The 20,216-nt window shown below is 49.5% G+C and overlaps 1 protein-coding gene across 3 annotated transcripts in view; it reads left to right on the top strand.

Annotated features, from left to right (window-relative positions):
• The window catches only part of Prkce (protein kinase C epsilon), a 512,360-nt gene that overhangs the window by 484,818 nt on the left and 7,326 nt on the right, over positions 1 to 20,216 (top strand). The gene's annotated exons all lie outside the window — the stretch shown is intronic.

The following is a 20,216-nucleotide window of genomic DNA, read 5'->3' as shown; positions in this document are numbered from 1 at the left end:
AGGGAGGGGTCTCCCCAAAGAGAGTCCGAGGCCCTAGACACTGACTGTCAAAGTAGGGCACCTGCAGCCCCCTGCTCTTGTTGCCTCAAGCTTCGTTTGTTTATTTTGATCAGTTATAATGATGCTAATTTTCCACATGACATAGAGATGATGGGGTGTTTTGAGAGAGAAATGGGGTTGTGCTTTGAAGGCATCCATGTAAAAAGGAAAATATTAGCTTAAATGCTTGTTATGGTCTTTCTATGGCGGAGCGTGAAGTGAGATTCGGTGACTGTTCCAAGAAAGGCTGACCCAAAGTCCTGCGGGGAGGGTAGCCTACGTCCTGGGTCCATCACAGTCCTATCTTTCATATGTTCCTGCCCTCCACCTGCTCCAAGGCATAGCATGTGCTGCCCTCCATGTGCAGGACCAAGCACAGGGGAGGGGTAGAGAGTGAAGGGGTGTGACACTCAGAAGATGCACAGAGGACTGCAGTAAAGGCTTGGCTGGGAACCACAGGCCAAGTCCTACAGGCTGACCTACTATGGAAGTGTTCAAAGAGCAGGCAACATAATCCCGAGGGAGAGGTATCTTGGTTCCAGTATGTCCCGAGGTAGTGAGTCCTTCCGACTGAGAATCTGGGCAGCTGGCTTCAAGCACCTGGGAGCTGAACGGGAGGCTTTCTTAGACAAGATCCTAGTCCTGAGAGGCTGGAAGAAGACTTGAGATCATCAACCAGCCGTGGGTCACCATGTTCTGTCAGAGGAGACTGTCTTCCCCAGCTACAAGGACAGAAAAGACCCTCAAGTATTCCGTGGGTCCCCAGAGAGGAATTAATCTTAGAATATACTGGAAGTTATGGTGGTTGCCAGGTGATGCGTATGCTCCAGACCATAGACAGGGTCAAAAGTGACAGGCTGCTATGACGTAGTGCTAAGGCTTGCTACCATTCCTGCTTCTCTTTCTGCCTTGGTCTGTGTGATTCTTGAGGGACACACAGCTTGGGACAGGCCAGGTTTGGGGTCCACTTCTCGCTGTGAACCTCTCCTCCACTTTATCCTATCTCACCACAGCTTTGCCCCCCCCCCCACCCCAGCCCACCACATGCCAAGCCCATGCTGTGGGTTTCGTACATAGGGAAGGTTAGAGGTTGTGGCTGTTAGGGCTGACAGAGCTCACTGCATGTGCCAGCCCGCCCGACGGCTCGGCCTGGGGCCACTAGAAGTAGTCCCAAAGGACAAGAGTAACTGGATACCTGAGAGAATGTGTGGAGCACAGGTCACCAGAGGCTGAGAAGAAATGGAAGAGTCAAGCCTGAGGAGTGAATTATAATTTCCATGTAATCTAACTTAATCCCTAGAGAAATGAGGAGCAGAACTATACCAGTTCAGGCCCAGCAAACAAGAACCCAGAGAAGACCAGGGGCCAGTCAGACATCATTGCCATCCGTAAAATGGCTTGAACTTACGTTGAGACACTAAGTCTCAGTGAGCCACATCCAGCCAGACTCAGGGAGGATCACCAGACCCAGAAAGGCAGGATGAGGAACAGGCACAGCCTCTCAAGTGCATGGTGAAGAGGCCCCAAAGGAGTCCATAGTCCCCTGGGCCTGTGAAGGGGAGCAAAGGAAGCTGGTGTAGAGAAACTTCTAGAAGGAGGGAAAGGAGGGAGAACTCGAGCCGCAATTGACAAAGGGTGTTTTCATGAACGGAGCCACTGAGACTAGGCTCTCCCTGGGGTCTAGTAGATGATGGGGTGAAAAGAAGTGACCACAGACCTTTCCTAGGACTTTTTACTCAAATCCGAGGGAGGCTCTGGGCTTTAAGCAGTGGTGAGGAATTCAAGTTCCTAAAGCAGCTCTTAAAGCCCCATCAGTCCAGGACGTCCGTGCTGGGTTTCCAGTCTTTAGACTGGGATGAGGTCTCAGTGTTCTTGTCCTTGTGTGGCTTCCATGGGTCCCATCACAAGACGTTCCGAGAGGAACCACGCCTTGATCCGTGGCTGCCCCACCCCCAGGGCAAGAGCAGAATGACAGGAGGGCCATGAAGACCAGTGTGGGGTGACTGTGGGCCGGGGATCTGGGACAGAACGGACAGAACCCAGATACTAAGGAAAGGGGAAAGAGTGGGGACAAATGGAGGTAGGCTACCCTGTGTCCCGCTCCACCAATGAGCAGATTTCACCTGGGCTCAGGCAGGCAGAGAGTCCCTTCAGGTTGTCCCTATGCAGGTGTGAAGCTGTTCCCATAGGTAAGGAGTCCCCAGGAACCAGAAAGAGGAAGTACTCCCCTGGGTCTGGGATCAGATGGGATTCCACATTCCCTTGAACCCCAGTGCACAGGAGACAAGGACTTCCCTTACTTCAGCCTCTGGGAAACCTCCCCCTGGGACTAGAAACGGGGCCCTGCTTGATTCCTGTGCTGGGGAACTCACATGGGCTCCTGGTGGCTTTCTTTGCCTGTGAGAGTGTGTCCAAAAGAAAGGGCTGGGCCGTGTAGGACTTCCAACATCCATCTTAGTTTCCTAAAGCTGGTCTCACCCATTTCCATGGAAACTGTCTGTGTACAGGTTCCCACTGGGACCCAGACTACCATGCTGGAGAGCCAAGGAAGAAGGTTCCTTAGGCTGGTTTGTTTTACCTGAGATGAGAAAATCAGGACATCAGGGATGAAGGAGATGGGGAGGAAATAAGATTGTGCAAGAAGTGTTTCTGGTTATACTTTGACAGAATCCTGCGGATCGTTCAGAGTTACCAGTCCCAGGCATTCAGGAACTTGATCAAGATGTTTAAATATTTGATCAAGTTTCTCTCCTTGAGATCTGAGGTATCTCTCCTAAGCATCAAATGTATGAGTGAAAAGAAAGGAGAGGGAGGAAGAGAGATGCTAAAGCTCATTCCTGCGACATGGAAATCGGCGTTAGTCTGTGCGGCCTGTGGGCGCCGGTCTAGCAGAAGAAGATGCTGAATTAAATTAAAACCATTCCATGTATCAGCTGGGAAAACCTCGCAGGCCCAGGGTGGGAACTCAGGGGTTTTTATGAGGCACCATCGTTGAGCCGACGAGCATGGGGTGTCTGCCTAGACCAGGGTATCTGCCGAGACCAGGCAGCAGCGGGGAGCAGGCCAGCTGTGAGCGCAGCTTTGTGCGAGCGCAGCCCTAGGCAAATGCAGTCACTCGTAAGTCACTGGGAAGAGAGCTGCTGCAGCTCATTGCCACAGAGTTCTCCTCCTACTCGTGGGTCGGAGGTTCCGGCACGAGACGGGCTTTCTTTGGCGTGGGTGGCTTACACGTTGAGGACGTGTCATTCGAGAGCTCAGGCAGGCGGGGTTTTGACAGCTGAAGGGAGGCCAGTTCCACACTGAGAAGAAGCGAGGAATACAAGGGACTGTCAGCCAGGACGCTGTGAAGGTCTTGGCTCCTGGCTTACAGACAGATGTCACATGAAGGGATAGATACCGTGTGAAGGAAAAGATAAAATCTGTGAGCGGACAGCACCAGCCTTGTGGGTGTTGCGAGCACAAAGAGACATTGGGCACAAGCTTAAACAGGTTCAGAGACGCTCCCCCTGCCCGCCACCCATACTAGATTAACCTTAAGAGAAGTGTGGTCAAGTGCTGGGGTGCACGAAAGAGCCTGGATTTCTTCTCTTTGGAATGAACGCCACTCATCCTCCAGCTATGCCCTGTTGGCCTCATACCAGAATGCCACCATTCCCTAGAAACCTTCTCAGTAACCATTACCTCAGTTCCCTTACTGGCCACCAGGGCTGAGTTACCTGGCAGGTGACCTGCCTGGTGGGTTCAGGGACGAATCAGTTTCGTTGGGCCCAAGAGTGGCCATAGCATCCAGCCTAGTGTTTTGAGGAGAGCCACAGTGTAGTCTTTTGTGTTCCCAGAACTCTTAAGTCTCCTCAAACCCATCATACCAGGCAAACCCGCCTCTGCCGTGGCTGGCTCACCTGGAGACTGGGGCCTGCTCACACCCACAGGGGCTGAGGCTACATCAGAACCGCTTCCGACCTCACTCCCCTCCCACCCCCTCCACAGGAAGCCTCCTGCCTCAGAAGATAGCACCAAAGAGATTGTTGAGATTGGAGGCTGGAATTTGGCCTCTGGTCAGTTTCCATCACATCCCTCCGCTGGCTGCTGACCCCGCGGGCTCTGCCTTCCTGATATGTTTGCTAAGCTGAGATTCCTGTGCCCCTGGCGCCTACGCCTCCCTGTGTCACCCTTGCTCTGATTCCCCAGAGGTTAGGAGAGCCTCCAGGTTTCCAGCCTCCAGGGTGTCACCCCTTTGTGTCAGCCCCCATTCAGTGGCCTCCGCTTCCGCATGGAAAGTTTCTCCTCGTGTGCCTTCTCAACTTCTATATATCCTCCCTCCTCGTGTCCCCTGTGTGTTCCTCCTGTTCCAGCTCTATGCACCCGTACACTGAATTGATTTTATACAAACGATGTGCCATCAACACCAAAACAAAAAGCTCTGTGGACATATACTCTAATCAACAAAAAGCCAGCAAAGCTTCTTATACTAGTGATAATAGCCAAGCATGAACACTGTCTCTTTGGAGGCTTCCTTCCAAGATGGTGGCCCTGTCTAATCACTAATAAGTCTCTCTCACTTAGCTTTTGTGCTCTTGGTAGGCTTATCGTTTGGGGGGGACTGGACGGGGGAAGAGATGTGTTTGGTATGGCTGACATTGCAGGTCGTGGGGCTAGTCAGCTCACTTCTGGTCCCCATTGGGTGCACCCCAAAGCATTAGACTCCCGGGGCTTCGGCACTGGAATGGGAGCAAGCCAGTTAAGAGGGAGAGAGCTGCCTCCCCGGAGTCCTTGCTGTCCTCCGTGAATGCCGAAGGCAATGAGAGAAATGCTGGCCGAGTAAACTTCTCTTTGTGTACGTGTTCTCTCTTTTCAAGTTTGCTTCAGTGTGAATGTCCCTCTGTCAGGTAAGGCTTCCAGAGTGGGGAGTCTCTCCAGGTAGGTGAGCCCACAGGCCCAATGACATAGAGGTCCCTTTCAACCTCATGATCCGTCTCCATTCAGCCATCCATGCTGCATGGCAGGACCCCGATGGAAGCCCCCCCTGCATGCTCCTGCATGACTGGGCTGTGCTGAGAGAAAACCTGGGAAGTGGGCTCGAGAACTCACACCCTCACTTACTTAGCAGCCCCAGGAGGAGCCCTGCTGGGCAGGCATCCCCTCACCCTAATGCTAGTCCACCTGCCCAGGGACCCCAGGGACCCCAATAGCATGGGCAATAATGCAGAGGCCAATGAGACACCATCATCATCCTCCATCCTGGTGGATCAGGACCAGAGCTTTGCATGGTCCTTCACTAAAGACACCTCCAAGAAAACATCCATGTCAGAGTGAGATCCCTTGGCCCCTAAGAGGCTATTGACTCTTACAAAGAGCCACAGTGGCTCTGGCCCAGGTCTAGAGGCCATGGGAAAAGTCCACATCCCTGTTTTGGGTAGCTTGCTTAAGTGATGGCACGATACAGTGGACAAGGGACTGGCTTTGATCATAGACTGGGGTTGACTATGATTGCTGTCACGGATAGCCTTGGGATCATGAGATGTCACTTCACCCTGACCCTCAGACCTTCTTATTTGTAAAACGGAGACTAGTTCTCTCACAGAATTGAAAACAGGACCAGTAGCAAGCCTAAGATGCTTTGTGTGCTCCTAGCTTCTTGGGAAGCTTAGTTCCTTTCTCTCCCTTCATGGCTCCTTCCCATAGTCTGAAGGCCTTCTTCCTCTCTCACCAAGGCTCCAGGATCCAAGAGTTAAGGGTTACAAGAAGTCACATGATGTTTGGGCTTAGAAATCAGACACAACCATGGCCTTCCACTTTGGCCAATGGGATCTTAGAATGCTGAGCACTGTCTGCTACCCAGCAAACAGGATAGTGAGAGAGACCAGGAGCCTAAGGCTGGGAGAAGCTGGATAACACTCCTGCCACACAGAGGTCAAGAGAGCTCAGATTATGGGACGGCATCACCACTCAGGGCAGCAGCTATTAGAAAGCAAGATGATATCTGAGGACTGGGAAAAACACCACTCAGGAGTCTATGCAGATCCTGCTGGGCTTCATTCTGGTGCAGTCATTGATGCTACAAGAGGGTGACCCAGCAGATGGGGGATTCTCAAGTTTTTAATCCCTTGCAATAGTACCAAAGATTCCTTCATGTATAGTCACTTTGTTTTTAGAAGAGCTATGTAGCCCAGACTGGGCTGGAAGTAGCTGTGTAACCTAGGCTGTCTTCAAACTCCTAATCCCCCTCCCTCAACCTCCCAAGTACTAGGGTTAGAGGCATGGACCACCACATCTGGCCCAAGTCACCTCTCTTTGCTCTGTGAACTGCTCACCACATCGATTCGCTCTGCCTTCATTCTCAGTGGTGTTTTGTCTGAATGCAACTGTGTGACTTCCAGTGTCCTAGCTTTGGCATGGTAGCTGTCATCAATGGGCACCATTCCAGGGCACCCTCCAGATGTCCCTTAGCCCAACAGTTATAGAGGTGAAACCCAGACCAGCCATTTTTGCCATCTGAGAATTCTGATTACAGCAGTATTCCTGTGGATTGTGGTGGAAGACTAGGCAGTACTTCACGTTAGTCCTCATAAGCATCCTACAAAAGGGTCAGAGTCTGTCTACTTAGTTCTGGACTCAACTGGGCATTTCTCTAGGCTCATGGGTTTTCCTTTATGGCTTGATGGCGGTTGGGTTGGGTTGTACCTTCATGAGTTCATCGACATAGTCTTTATTGAATTCAATGTCCACCTTACCCCGTCAACACTTGAACATATACGTACACCCCACACCTATCTGTTGGGAGCATGGGAGGCTCTGTGAGGCGAAATGTGATGGAAGGGGAGAGAGGCAGGAGGAATCGGGGTCAGCTGGCTGGTGAAGCCAGGTCTGGGCAGAGAAGGATGAAGTTGGTGAAGGAGAGAGAAGCATCTGTGAAAAGATTGCTTCCGACCTCTGCTGACCAACAGGATGAATGGAGCCTGTACTTGGTCCTTTCTCTCTAGTCCTGGAGGAGGACATTGACGACAGCAAGGCAAAAATCTTTCTACCAACACTCTATGAGCAGTACCTAGACAAAGATGGAGTGTAGGAAGAAACTGATTGGAATAGTGATTAAAAGATCCAGGACGTCACTGACCCAGCTGAGGAGAGGAGCAGTATGTCTTGCTGTTCACAGTTACAGGATGGAGAGAAAGACAGCATGACGGAGAGGCCCCCAGCAGACAGGCTGGGATCCAGGTCCTCCATGATCCCAAGAGTCTTGTCAGGCCATGGCCCTCCCTCTGTCTTCCAGACAGGGACACCTTGCTGAAGGAGCAGGGTCCTCCTGCCTTTGTCTTTCAGAGAGCTCTGAAGGGTTGTCCTGTCACCAGGAGTGCAGAGACATGCTTAGAGGCTGGCTCAGGAGTAACAAAGGAAAATTAGAAACAGCCTCGGTCCTTCCCAAGGAGGGGCTCAGTCCTGCAGCCTTTAAGGCTGCCAGCCCGCCTTCGCTCTCTGCAGGGTACAGGTATATAGGCAAACTGTGCATGCTCATGGGGTCCCCTGCCTGCGCCAACCTCAAAGTTTAGGCCTCGAATCTCCAGAGAATTGTCAGTCATGACAGAAAGAAGCCCCCCAAACCTACTGTTGTTTATGGGGTATGGATGCCCTGTTTCCTCCTATTGTTTGTGCTGAGAATGTAGAAGGAGCAAGTGGCAGGCTTGGATGGAACCTAAAGGTAATATTTAGCTGGGTGTGGTGGGCGCATACCCTTGATCCAGCCCTCAGGGAGGCAGAGGCAGGCATATCTCTGTGAGTTTGTGGCCAGCCTGGTCTGCAAAGTGAGTTCCAGAAGACCCAGGGCTGTTACACAGAGAAACAATGTCCCCAGGGGCAGAGGAGGGGAGTAATATTCAAGTATGACTGTAGAATTCTGGGATTTGACCAATGTACCTCAGGTTTGTCGTCTATGATGACTTCACATCAACCTTTATCTCGTCAAAGCAAACGGGCTTGACCACAGGCATGCTAGCCATCTTCTAGCCTTGTTTTTCTGGATTCTTATTTTGGAGACATACTCCACCTTGAAGGGTTTCCATGGAGCACAGAGTGTCGTTTAGGCATGTGAGTCCCGATGAGTCGGGGTTGCTAATGGCTGGGCCAGTGAAGCATGAAACCTCTGCCTTGCACAGAGACAAGCCCTACAGAGCACGCTTGTCAACTGAGACAACCCGCAGAGTGAGCTACACCTTTTCTGGAGACTGTAGCTAGCTCACTCCTCATCCCACTGCAGTCATCTCCCCCAGCATTTGGCAACAACGGAGCTTGAAGTCTCCCCAGAGAAGCATGAGAGACTTGGGTCCGAGGTACTGGGCTGGGCCCAAATATCCAGAATAGAGTCACCCCCAAATATGGGACTCCAGAATTACACACTCATTCTATATCACAGGCAGTGGGCTAAGGAGAAGACACTAGACCCCTGGGTGCCGGCCCCTGCTGTCTGTGTCACCCTGAACGAGTTACTAGGGTTCTCTACTCACTTCCTGTGAAATAAGGGGTTTGAGTATCCCCAAGGTTCCTTGCAGACCTCCATGTCAACATGCTTCATGAGGGAAGGAATCTGTGAGACCCTAAAATTTCTCACAATAAAATGTCCATGGACTATACTATTTTGATGAATTCTAAAAATACCTGTACACATACATATGTATCTGCCCATACTGTGAGTACAAGGAACACCTCTATCCTCTCCAGTGCCTGGTTCCCTTAGCTCCAAAAAAATCTTGATTTACTCTCTCTAACAGAGATTCTATCCTTTTCTTTTAGAGCAAGTGTTTATGTGCAGTGGTGGCTGGTGTGTGTGTGTGTGTGTGTGTGTGTGTGTGTGTGTGTGTGTATGCGCGCAGCCAGAAATGACATGCAGTGTTATTCCTCAGGCCTTGTCCACCTAGTTTTTTGATACAAGGATGCTTCGTTGACCTGGAGCTCTCAGATTAAGCTGGACCAGTTGGACAATGAGGCGGTGCCATCTACCTGCCTCTGCCTTCTCGGTGCTTGGATTACAAGTGTGCCCATACCCAGCTTTCTCTGGTGCCATTTCCAGGGATCAAATTCGGGTCGTCATGCTCACATAGCAGTGTTTGACCAACTGAGCCATCCCCATCTCCTCGGCTCTTGATCTCCCTCTTGTAACTGCTGTTTCAACTTGTTTTCTCAGGCTTCACACAAATGCCACCACACAGTGTGTGTCTGTTGCTTCTTTGTGTTGCATCTTTCAGCACCATGCCTTTAAGGGTAGGGCTCGTATTGATTATGGAAAATTCCAATCGTGCGCTAATGTAGAGACAAGGATCAAGTGCACCGCCTTAGACCTGTGAGCCAAGGTCAACAATTATTTCTACTAAGGGGGTTTTACTGCTTTGTTCAGGGATACAACCCGCCCCCCATACTTATATTCAGGCATTCCTGAATATAGCCAGCATTTGGTCTGGTCCTCCGGTATTTGGTCCTTCTGATGTATAGCAAGTGTTGGTCAGTTTGGGGATGAGTGAATGCACTCTGTACATCCTAGAGATCTCTGAAGTACTTGTCCAGATAGTATTTCTCTCCCAGATTCATCTCTCAATTCTCTCCTCACCTTTTATGGCCCAAGACCCATGCCAGTCTATGCCTGGAAGTGTAAAGTAATTAGAACCTATATTAGGAAACCTAAAATTGCTGTTGAATCAGGAGAGAAAGTGGGTGATCTCACCTTGACGTACTCGAATGTTTACAGTTCCTGTTTCAAAGCCAGCAGGCAGCATAATAATAAATCCGAGGCCAAGAGAACTGATCTCCATCCAGCACAATTTCATAAATAAGGCGGAGGGGGAGGCTGGTGAGTAGAGAACCTCAGACTTAGCCAGGACCAGACGACTTCAGCTCTTAGCAGCGACATTCTATTGAAACATCCGTAGTAAGTAGCAAAGGTCGCCACAGTTAGCTCAGGTTTGCCACGGTTTGCTGCCTGCTTCCAGCTGGAGACCCGGGCTTCTGATGCATCACTTCAGATGTTGTTGCTGCGTGCCCAGCCATGTGCAGCCTACACACTGCAGAGCCCTGCTCAGTGGCCTTGTGCCCAAGAAGCAGCAGCAGACAGGGTGGTAACCCCTCTTACAGCTTTTCGTCCATGTTTTCCATACCACGCTCAGTCTCTTGGCCGCCCAGGACCTTCCTGCCAAACTTCAAGATCCAGCCAGTAGTACACTGTCAAATCAATTCTGAGGGGGGAAAAAATCTGAAAAGGCATAGGTTAGAATGGGGTAGAAAAGAATAGAATAGACAGAACATTGGAATAGAATACAGAACACATCCCTGATAGTACATGTAAACTATGGTTTGCTGAATCTTGGAGTGATAGCATGAAGTGATATGTACTGGAATATATATAAAAAGCCCCAAATTTCTAAGGGCTATAAATTAGGTGCACACTGCCCCCATAAAGTGTAAGAAATGACCCCAAAATCATTTTTAAATGTTTATTTTATTGTGTGTGTGTCTGTATGCCTAACTCTATGTATGTACACCACATGCGTGCAAAAGCTCACAGAGGTCAGACCTCATGGAACTGGAGTTCCAGAGGGTTGTGAGTTGCCATGTGGGTGCTGGGAACCAAACCCAGATCCTCTGCAAGAGCATTAAGTTCTCTTAATCACTGAGCTTTCTCTCCAACCCCAAGACTCAAATCTTAATAGTTATGGGGGCTGAACGAACTGAGCTATGTGAGATGAATGCGTTGTTTTTTTTTTTTAATGCAGCCACACACAGCAGGCAGAAATCATGGGACTGGTAGGTTCGGCTAGGCAAAGCTCTTCTAGCCAGTCCATAGATCACCACATCTATGCCTCCTGGCAGGTCTTACTAGGAGGCAGGATAGCTCATGCCAGGGAACCCAACCCCAAGCAGAACAAGCTAAACACAAGTCCTGACTCACTGCTTGCTGAGGTCACCGTGAGCAAGTCACTTACTGCCTACAAGCCTGGCTGCCATCTTCATAGTAGGATATGGCAGCGTTCACCTCCCCTTAGAGTGGGTACAGGCTTCCTGTGTCAGGCACTAAGGCACTCCATGCAGGGGTCACATCTAGCCAGGTCCGTAGCTCTGAGCTTTGTTCCTTTTTTTCCCACATGAAGAAACTGAGGCTGTCCCGGGCACCACGGTAGAGAGAAACACTAGACAGATACCCAACCCACATGGAGCTCTAGGCTATGGAAGACAGCCACTGGCTGAGCCATCAGTTAGCCCCAACGGCCAAGGAGGAGGAGTTCCAGGCAGGGAGGAAGGGAAGGGCGAGTGTGAGGCAGGACCAGTGGCTGTTGGGATGGTTCCCCAAAAAGGGCATTCCTTTCCTACAGGGCACCAAAAGACCCCTGCACTTTGGACTGGTACACAGCACTGTGAAGGGGATTGACCCTCTCTGTCCTCAGTTCTGCTCTTGAAGGGTGATTCAGCCTCCCAACCAGAAAAAAAGGGGTCCCGGTGCTCTCTGGGGGCTCTGTAGAGTTCATTCAAAGGGGAGTTTGTACAGCTCTGGGTGCTGTTAGCTTTCCTGGGGCACCATGGCTCACAGGCCAGTTGTGAATTCTAAACCTAGCTGTGTTCGTGTGCACTCTAGTAAGGCAGTGTGGGACTCAGGGGGCACCGCATGACTCTTAGCTGGAATGTAGTAGGCTTTATACTTCTGTTGCCAGGTTCTATAGCCAAACGGCCCAAGCCAAGGTCTTCTCATGGATGCCAGGCAGGCCTAGGTTGTGGGCACTGCCCACAAAGCCTCTTTTCCAAGAATAGGCAAAAGGTGTGCCTGGAGCTAATGGTTTCTGTTGGCTCCACATGGTCTTTTTTCCAGGAGGAGGCCCCCTTGTTATTTACAGCCTCCCCTATGGGGCATAATATAGTCATTGAAGCCTGAGGGGATCCTCGTGTCCTGGGAACCTTCACAGGGCTCTTCCCTGTGTGTGTTATTCAGAGAGAGCTGTGGTACCACAGAAAGTCAGCCCTTATAAGGGCATGCTTCAATCAGTGATGCTCATGGCAGTACTGAGGATGAGCCCAGAACCTTGCGTGTAAGACAAGTGTTCTACCGCTGAACTGTACCTCAACTCTAAACCAGTGTACCACCCCATCAAAAACCCAACACAGTACATTCTCACCAGGAAAACCTAAATTTGCCACTACATAGGACACAGCTGTATCGTGTTGTATGTTCCCGAGACTCTGAATTCCCACCTCAAATCAACAACCTCTCCAGGTGTGAGATTCTGACGTCGGAATCCGAATAAAGTTTTATTGGGATGCTCCCCAGGGTCATTCATTTGCATCATGTCCGTAATGCCTTTGTGCTACAGGAGTGGAGTCATGGTATGGTTGCGACAGAGACCACGTGGCTCACAGAGCCTAACATGTTTATTTATCTGGCTGGCCTTTTAGAAAACTTGTCAACGTATTGTTGTGACAAAACGCCTGACCTAAGAGCTTAAGAAAGACAAGGTTTCCTGGGCTCACCATTAGAGAGGACTCAGACCACCATGACTGGGAAGGCATGGTGATGGGAACAGATGAAGGGCATGCTTACCTGGCTCCCTCCTTTTCCCCAGCACAAGAGATGATGCCACCCACGTTCCGGGTGGGTCTTCCCCTCCTCGGTTACCATTCTCTGGGCAAACACCCTCACAGATATGCTCAGAGGCCTCCGAGTGTCCACTGACGTGCACAGAGAGGACTGTCCCAGTCTGGACCCCAGATTCAGAAGCCCCCTTTTACACTCTACATTCGCTTAGAACGATCAAGCCATAGAATGTGGACGACGGTGAAAGTCCTTGGAAAATAGCCTTCAACCTCCTCATCTAACCAGTCACAGATGACAAGGAACGTGATCCCTGCTTCTGTGGGAGCAGAAGCCACTGAGGAGCTGTGCGTTGGGTCCCACCCCCTTCCTTCTGGAAGCTTCCAAACCAGCACTATAGTTTTGTTTTGTCTCTTGTCTTTTTTTTTTTTTAAAGAGCATGCCAACAAGCGTTTGAGGTTTTGTGACCACCTGCCCTTCCTGTGACAGCAGTCGATGGTTGTCTGTGAGGCCCAGCTAATGCAGAAACAGTCACTGGCTGAGCGCTCTTGCTTTTGGAAACAGTTGTTAGGTGTGAGGAGAGGAGTGGGTCATGCTGGGGTTCTAGAGCTGCCTTGCGCCTTCTTTTTCTAAAGGAACCCTGCAAATGAGATTTCTTTATTTAAAAAAAAAAAAAAAAATGAACAGTTTAGCAAGCAATAGCTAGGAGGCGGGGAGGAGTGAATTCCATCCAACAGCTGACCTGACAGAACTCAGCTGTGGTCAGTTGTTCAGAATGGCCGGCGGGCTGAGGCCATTTGGTTCATTTTCAGATGACATTGGTAGCCAGGTGTAGTGACTTCCACCCGTAATCCCAACACTTGGGAGGTGGAGGTAGGGAGGATCGGAAGTCCAAGGTCAGCCTCGGCTACCAAAGACCCTGTCTGCGAAAATAAAGAAGTAAAAATTAATTAATTAGTTGATAGATTACAATGGGCTGGGAGATGTCTCGTCATCTGAAAGTGTGGAGTCCACAAGCATGATGAGCCCGTGTGAAAAGCTGAATGCAGTGGCACACCCCTACAATCCCAGCACCCCTAAAGTGAGATGAGAGTTGGAGGCAGGAGGCTCAGCCGGAAGCTCCTGGACCAACAGCCTGGAGTGCAGAGCACAGAGGCAGAAACGAGACTCTGCCTCACCAGGGAGAAGACCAGGACCTACACCAGGAAGTTGTTGTCAGACCTCCACCTATGTGCACACACATGTGCGAGAACACACAGATACCAGATTAAAAAGAAAACTGTAATGCACGCGTGTTATATATAAATGCATATATCTACACGTGTATCTATCATATACTTGCATATAAATATATGTATATGAATATCCCCAGGCATGGTGGGGAATGCCTATAATCCTAACGCTAAAGAGACGGAGGATGACTGAGTTCTAGGCCAGTCAGGCTATAGAGTAAGACCCTGTCTCAAAAAGGAAGTGTGGGTGTGTGGGTGTGGAGAGAGAGAGAGAGAGAGAGAGAGAGAGAGAGAGAGAGAGAGAGAGAGAGAGAGAGAATGCACGCACACATGCTCAAAATGCCCCCACAGAAGTAGGTAGAGAGTAGAGCTTCCAGATTGTGGTGGGTCATGTGGGGTCCCCCATCTTTGGCTCCTGTGGTTTCCATCAAACACCTCCCCCAGGCCCCCTTTTCCCTCTTTAGACTGGGGAGGGACCAGGAACCTGAGGGAGGGTTCTGAATTTAGCTGCTGTAAAGCTCATCATTCATGTTTTAAAGGGAAATTGGTATTAGCTTTCTTCTGTCTGAGGTTCAAGCAACTTTATGAGATAAGAGTAGCGGTCACAACTCCAGGACGATGGCCCGTTTGGTTAGGAGACTGGATCATTGTCGAAGACTGAATTGGCTAATTCAGAACATCAGATTAAAGAGGAGAAGAATGCCAGTGGGGCATTGAAACGACCTCAGGACCTGAGTCTCTGTCCCTGGCAGGTGGCATCAGGACCAGAGGCACATGTCCCCGGTGTGTCTGGCTCTGCCGCTCTCAGTGCCTCAGGCTCCCAGCACTCCATGTGTGTGTGTGTGTGTGTGTGTGTGTGTTCTTCATAGAAAGCAGCAACTATGGTGTCACAGGAAGCAGTGCTCAAAGCAAAATCTGGCTTCTGCCGTTTGCTTTTCTCCATGGTGCCTTGTTTCAGAAAGTGTAAGGATGGCCCACTGGGATGTACAGTGTACATATCACTACTGTGGATTTTATATCAGGGAACATGGTGGGGGCGGGGGGGGGGCGCCGGGAGGGGGTGGGAGTGAGGCACAAAAGGAAGGGCCTGTCTTGTTTTCTCTTTTCTCATTTCTGTTTGCTTATTTTGGGGGTTGTAACTTTATATTTCTCCCTCCAAACCCTCCCATATACCCCTCCCCACTCTCCTTCAAATTTGGTCATCAATTGTTATTGCATGCACATATGTATTTGTGTATACATATATATTCCTAAATATAGCCGGTTAAAGGTTCTTTTGAGTGGGCACACATTTGGCTCGTTGCTGTAAGTGAAGGCAAGTCACTTCTAGATTTAGTGGGCATGGGAGATAAAAGGACAGTGCTGCTGAGAAGTGACACCAGACAGAAGCCTCTCCCCGGATAACCAGATGGATAATGCCGTTTGTTCCGTCCTGACGGCGTTGACCTGTGTTTGAGAAGGACCGTGCTAATAATTTACTTTGTTCCATGGCATTGAGTGTTCCCACTTGAGTGTGTGTATTCAGTCTCTTGATCCTTATAGCAAACGCGTGGGGAGCAGTGCTGATGTCCCTGTTTTGTGAGCAAATGAGGACACAGAGATGACATAATTTGCCCAAGCCTAGACATGTTGGTAATTGGAGAATCCAGAATAAAATCTAGGGGGCTAGATGGCTCAGCAGTTAAGAGCACTGGCTGCTTTTCCAGAGGTTCAAGTCCCAGCCACCCACATGGCAACTTACAACCATGCAAATAGAATCTAGATTAGGGGTTCTCAACCTTTGTCCCTTTAATGCAGTTCTTCATGTGGTGGTGACCCCCATGTGTGTGTGCTGAGTGTGTTTTATCTCGTTGCTACTTCATAGCTGTAATTTTGCTACTGTTAGGAATCATAACGTATAGATCTGATATGTGACCCTGTGGGGGCCGCGACCCACAGGTTGAGACCACTGATGTAGGTGGTTGGGCAGTGGGCGTGAAGGCTAGCCACTGAGAATCCTACCTCTCAAAAGTGACTTAGAAAGAAGCCAATGGGATTCACTGGTAGGCTTTCAGATGTCTCCATTGTATTTTATTTTATTTTAAAGGAATATCAAGTATGAATGGAAGGGAGGAACCTGAAAAGAATGCCCACAGTTAGCATGAACTTCAAGGAGCTAAATCCAGAACTGTAGACTCCCGAACAAGCTTTGCGATATCAAAAAGTCTGTTTTGAAACTGCTAAGAAAAAGAAACTGGCCTACCTCTCCATAGGTAGCCTCAACCAGGCTGTGCATCTGAATTACTCAGAGCTTTCAAAGCGCAGAGGCTGATCTCCACACTGCAGAGCCGAGTTCCTGAGGTCTGGGGCAGGGCCTAGGTTTCTATATAGCTGTCTTTGCTTTTGATAGACCAAGAGCCTCTATTCAACAGAGACCAGGCTGTGCGGGAGCTGGGTGGTAGAACACTTGCTGAGCATGCGTGAAGTGAAGGGTTCTATCCCCAGCACCCTCCTATATACACACACAACACACATGCAAACCACACACACACACACACACACTCATTACATACATACTCACCACACCTACATGCACCATATACACACCACACACACATACACACACTCAGCACACACACCCCCCAACACATACACACTTAGCACACACACATATACTCACTACACCTACACACATACACTACACACACACCACGCACAAAACACACACATACAAATACAACACACACAACACATAGACCACACACACACACTCAGTACACATACACACACCACACCTACACATATACATCACACACACAACACATACACACATGCACATACACCCCCCCACACACACCCCACACAGAACACATAAAACACACTTGCACACACCACGTACATACACCACACACAACATACACACTCAGCACACAACATATACACACCACACGCACACATAGACACATCACACACTACACATACACACACTATACACATACAACACACACACTCAGCACACACACATACTCACCACACCTACACACATACACCACACACACATAACACACATATATGTGCACCACAGATGCAAACTCAGCGCGTGCGCATACACACACACACACACACACACACACACACAAAGGACAAAGCTAAATGAAGCAAGGCCATGATTATGCGTGCAATGAATTTTCCCCCAAAGAGAAACATATTCAAAATACAGAGATTAGGGCAAGAACCGCTTAGAGGGAACTGAAGCCAGGAGAAAGGAATCAGTTAGTTTTCATGAAGCTATTAGTCATCCCAGTAGCTCATGCCCAGGCCGGACCTCAGACCAGTCAAGCAGACTCTGGATGTAAGCATGGACTGTATCGGTTAAGGCCCTCCCCGGTGACTCCTGTGTGGATCTGGAATTGAACCGCTGCTCTAGTCCCTGTTGCTGAAGGTTCTGCTGTGTCTGCCCCGGCTTGTGCTGATGTGAACATGAAAAAACAGACCAGCAAAGCCAAACAGTTGGAGACAGGCACAGGGTCCCCTACATTCCGGAATAGTATTTAGGAAAATATGGGGTTATTTCTAGATGGATGCAATTTTTACTATTTTACATGTATTGCTTATGTGTATGGGGGCATGCACTTGGAGGTCAGAGGACAATTTCAGAAGCTGGTTCCCTCTTTCCACCATGTAGGTCCTGGGGATCCCAGGTCTTCAGGTTTGGCAGCAAGTGTCTACCCACTGATCCTCCTTAGCAGCCCTGAGCTGGGTATTCTCAAAGCAGGTCTACACATTTTCATGAGCATTCATTTGTGGATGTTTAGAGAGAGAACAGTAGATCACATGGAGCAGCTCACATCAGGTATGTGGAGAAGTGCTCTAAGTGTGTGTATTCCTCCATTGAACGAGGTCCCAATATCACCCTGGTAGACAAGATTTTTAGAAGTGAATGCTAAGCCGGAAGTGGTGATGCACATGCCTTTAGTCCCAGCACTCAGGAGCTAGAGGCAGGCAGGTCTCTGAGTTGAAGTCTAGCCTGGTCTACAAAGCGAGTTCCAGGACAGCCAGGGCTACATAGAGAAACCCTGCCTCAAAAACAAACAAACAAACAAACAAACAAATAAATAAATAAATAAATAAATAAATAAATAAATAAATAAATAGAGGAGAAGCCGTAAAGGATTATGTTTAGAGAAATTTCTAACTTGAGAGTTGACTTGAAATTCTGTTCCAACTGTCACTTTAGCTACTCGGAGCTCTGGAATCAAACCACTTCATTTCACATACCAGCATGTTTACAGATGTCCTATTGGTGGGCATGTGTTTATAGTGAGCGTGCGTGTCAAAAGAGCCAGTTAACAGATGTTGAGAAAGCACTTCCCTGATTGAAATTCCTGTTTTGTTTTTTTGTTTTTTTACTTTGGAACGTTCTATGAAAGGGAAAACAGAGTGAAACTTAAGGATATTGACATTTTTAAAGCAGAGGGATTAGATAGATGAAATAAAAGTTATTTCAAGTTCATAAACATGAAGTCTCCTCTGTCACCCACTTTTCAGTGGGTACTTCAAGGACTGTCAAAGAAGGATGTGACCCATCAAATGCCACCAATGCCACCTGCAAAAGGCAGTCCCGTGGGGACTTGGGAAGAGAGGGAGGTGAGAAATGCTGGTGTTGAGGGAGACTTGAAGAACCTAACAGAGGCCATCACAGGCATCGTGTACCCATATTTCTAGTCACAGACGTGAGGCGCAGTTTCCTGGCTCCACCACTGTGCTATGTTGTCGCTGTCACTCACACCAAGCAAAAGAGCATGTGAGGGACCGGCAGGACAGACACTTGAGGGCCAGCCCCATGACACAGTCATCAGCTAATCTGGACATCAGAGTAGGACAGAGGCAGATGTCACAGAGGTGAACAGCACAGCTCCTCCAAGAGCTGGCATTATGAGCTCAGTGTGAGAGAGCTCTGAGAGAGTCGCCCTTGCCAGACAAAAAGTAGCCGGAGCTCATCTTGGTGCTGGCTGGGGTCTACCATGCTACCCAACGGTCCTGCTGGCCTGAAGGATAAGTCAGGTTCCTGGGGCTTTGTTTCTTGGGTGGAGTCTCTCAGATGTGGGGCGCTATGAAACTGCTCCCCCCAAATTCTTCCTCCATCCCCCATGTAGATGCCAGAAACATGCCTCTTCCTTGGACTCGGGTTTGGCTCTCCTGAGCCTCAGCTTGCATTACTGAAGAAATGCCAGAGGAAGTAGGAATTGTTTCCCCTAGCATTGACCTCTAACATCCATCCCCATCAAGGCTCTAAACACATTTGCCTTGATGGAATTTCCCCAAGCCCCAGCTGGTTACCATTCCTGTCTTATAACAACAATTAGAGAGCTAACTCTGTGCCTGGAGCACTAGGACTAGAGAACCCATCAGTTAGGCCTAACTCCCACTCATGGGACCCTGGGGCTCGGTCCTTGTCTGGGCTATCCCAACTGCACACTCCTCATGAGTCAGACATTAGCTTCCACCCCACTCCCGCCTCCGCTTCCCCAATGAACAAACCCCTCTGGCAGAGTGGCAGCCGCTGGCCCTAAATCCAGGTCACTTTGCTGGTTTAGATGCAGTAGCAGCAGGAGAGGCTCATTCATTTCTTCCAGCAGATGCCCATGGATGTCAATCAATGACAGGCATCGTGCTGAGGGTGGAATGGTGAGTTCAAGCCCATCCCTGCTTGTAATAGGATTCGTAGGGAGGCCCATGGTGTGTAAAAATGCAGAAGTGGTAGGGCATCCACCAAAGGCTCCTCTCAGACCACTTGAGGGGGACAAGCAAGGCTTCCTGAAGGAAGGACATTCACAGAGATGGGAGAGAGAAACAGAAGACGACCTACAGGCAAGGAAGAGAGGTATACACCAGACAGAAGGCAAGCTGTGCAAAGGACAGAGGCATGAAGAAGCCCTGTGAGTGTGGAGCATCCTATGGGTCAGCAGTGTCCAGAGGTGATATCAGGATGCACAGGGACAGGATCCCAAAGAGCAAGCATAGGAACTTGGGATTTGGTTCTCAAAGTAGTGAGGCACCATAGAAGAATCTAGATCAGTAAAGAAAGTGCTGGAAGGCCCCAAGGTAGCACTGGCTTAGGGTTTGGAGGCATAGGGAGAAATGCAGGATTGTCCCCTAGCTTCCAAGACGCTCATCGGTGACATACTGCATGGACACACCTGAGAGGTGTGTGATATGGGCCATGGCCCACAGTGCCCACAGCTACCAGATGCCCACTCAATACACCTGGCAGCCTATAGGGCATTGTCACCACCACAATTTCACAGACAGAAAGACAGTACCCACGGAGCTTAACATCAATGTCCTGTAAGCAGGGAAGGACAGTATCAGGGACAGTGGCCTTTGTTTTTCTCCATGCTTCTTTG

The sequence above is a fragment of the Peromyscus eremicus genome, chromosome 22 (genome assembly GCF_949786415.1).
Source record: "Peromyscus eremicus chromosome 22, PerEre_H2_v1, whole genome shotgun sequence".
Classification (NCBI taxonomy): Eukaryota; Metazoa; Chordata; class Mammalia; order Rodentia; family Cricetidae; genus Peromyscus; species Peromyscus eremicus.
The sequence above is the reverse complement of the archived record's forward strand: the minus strand, read 5'-3'. Positions and strand labels throughout refer to the sequence as shown.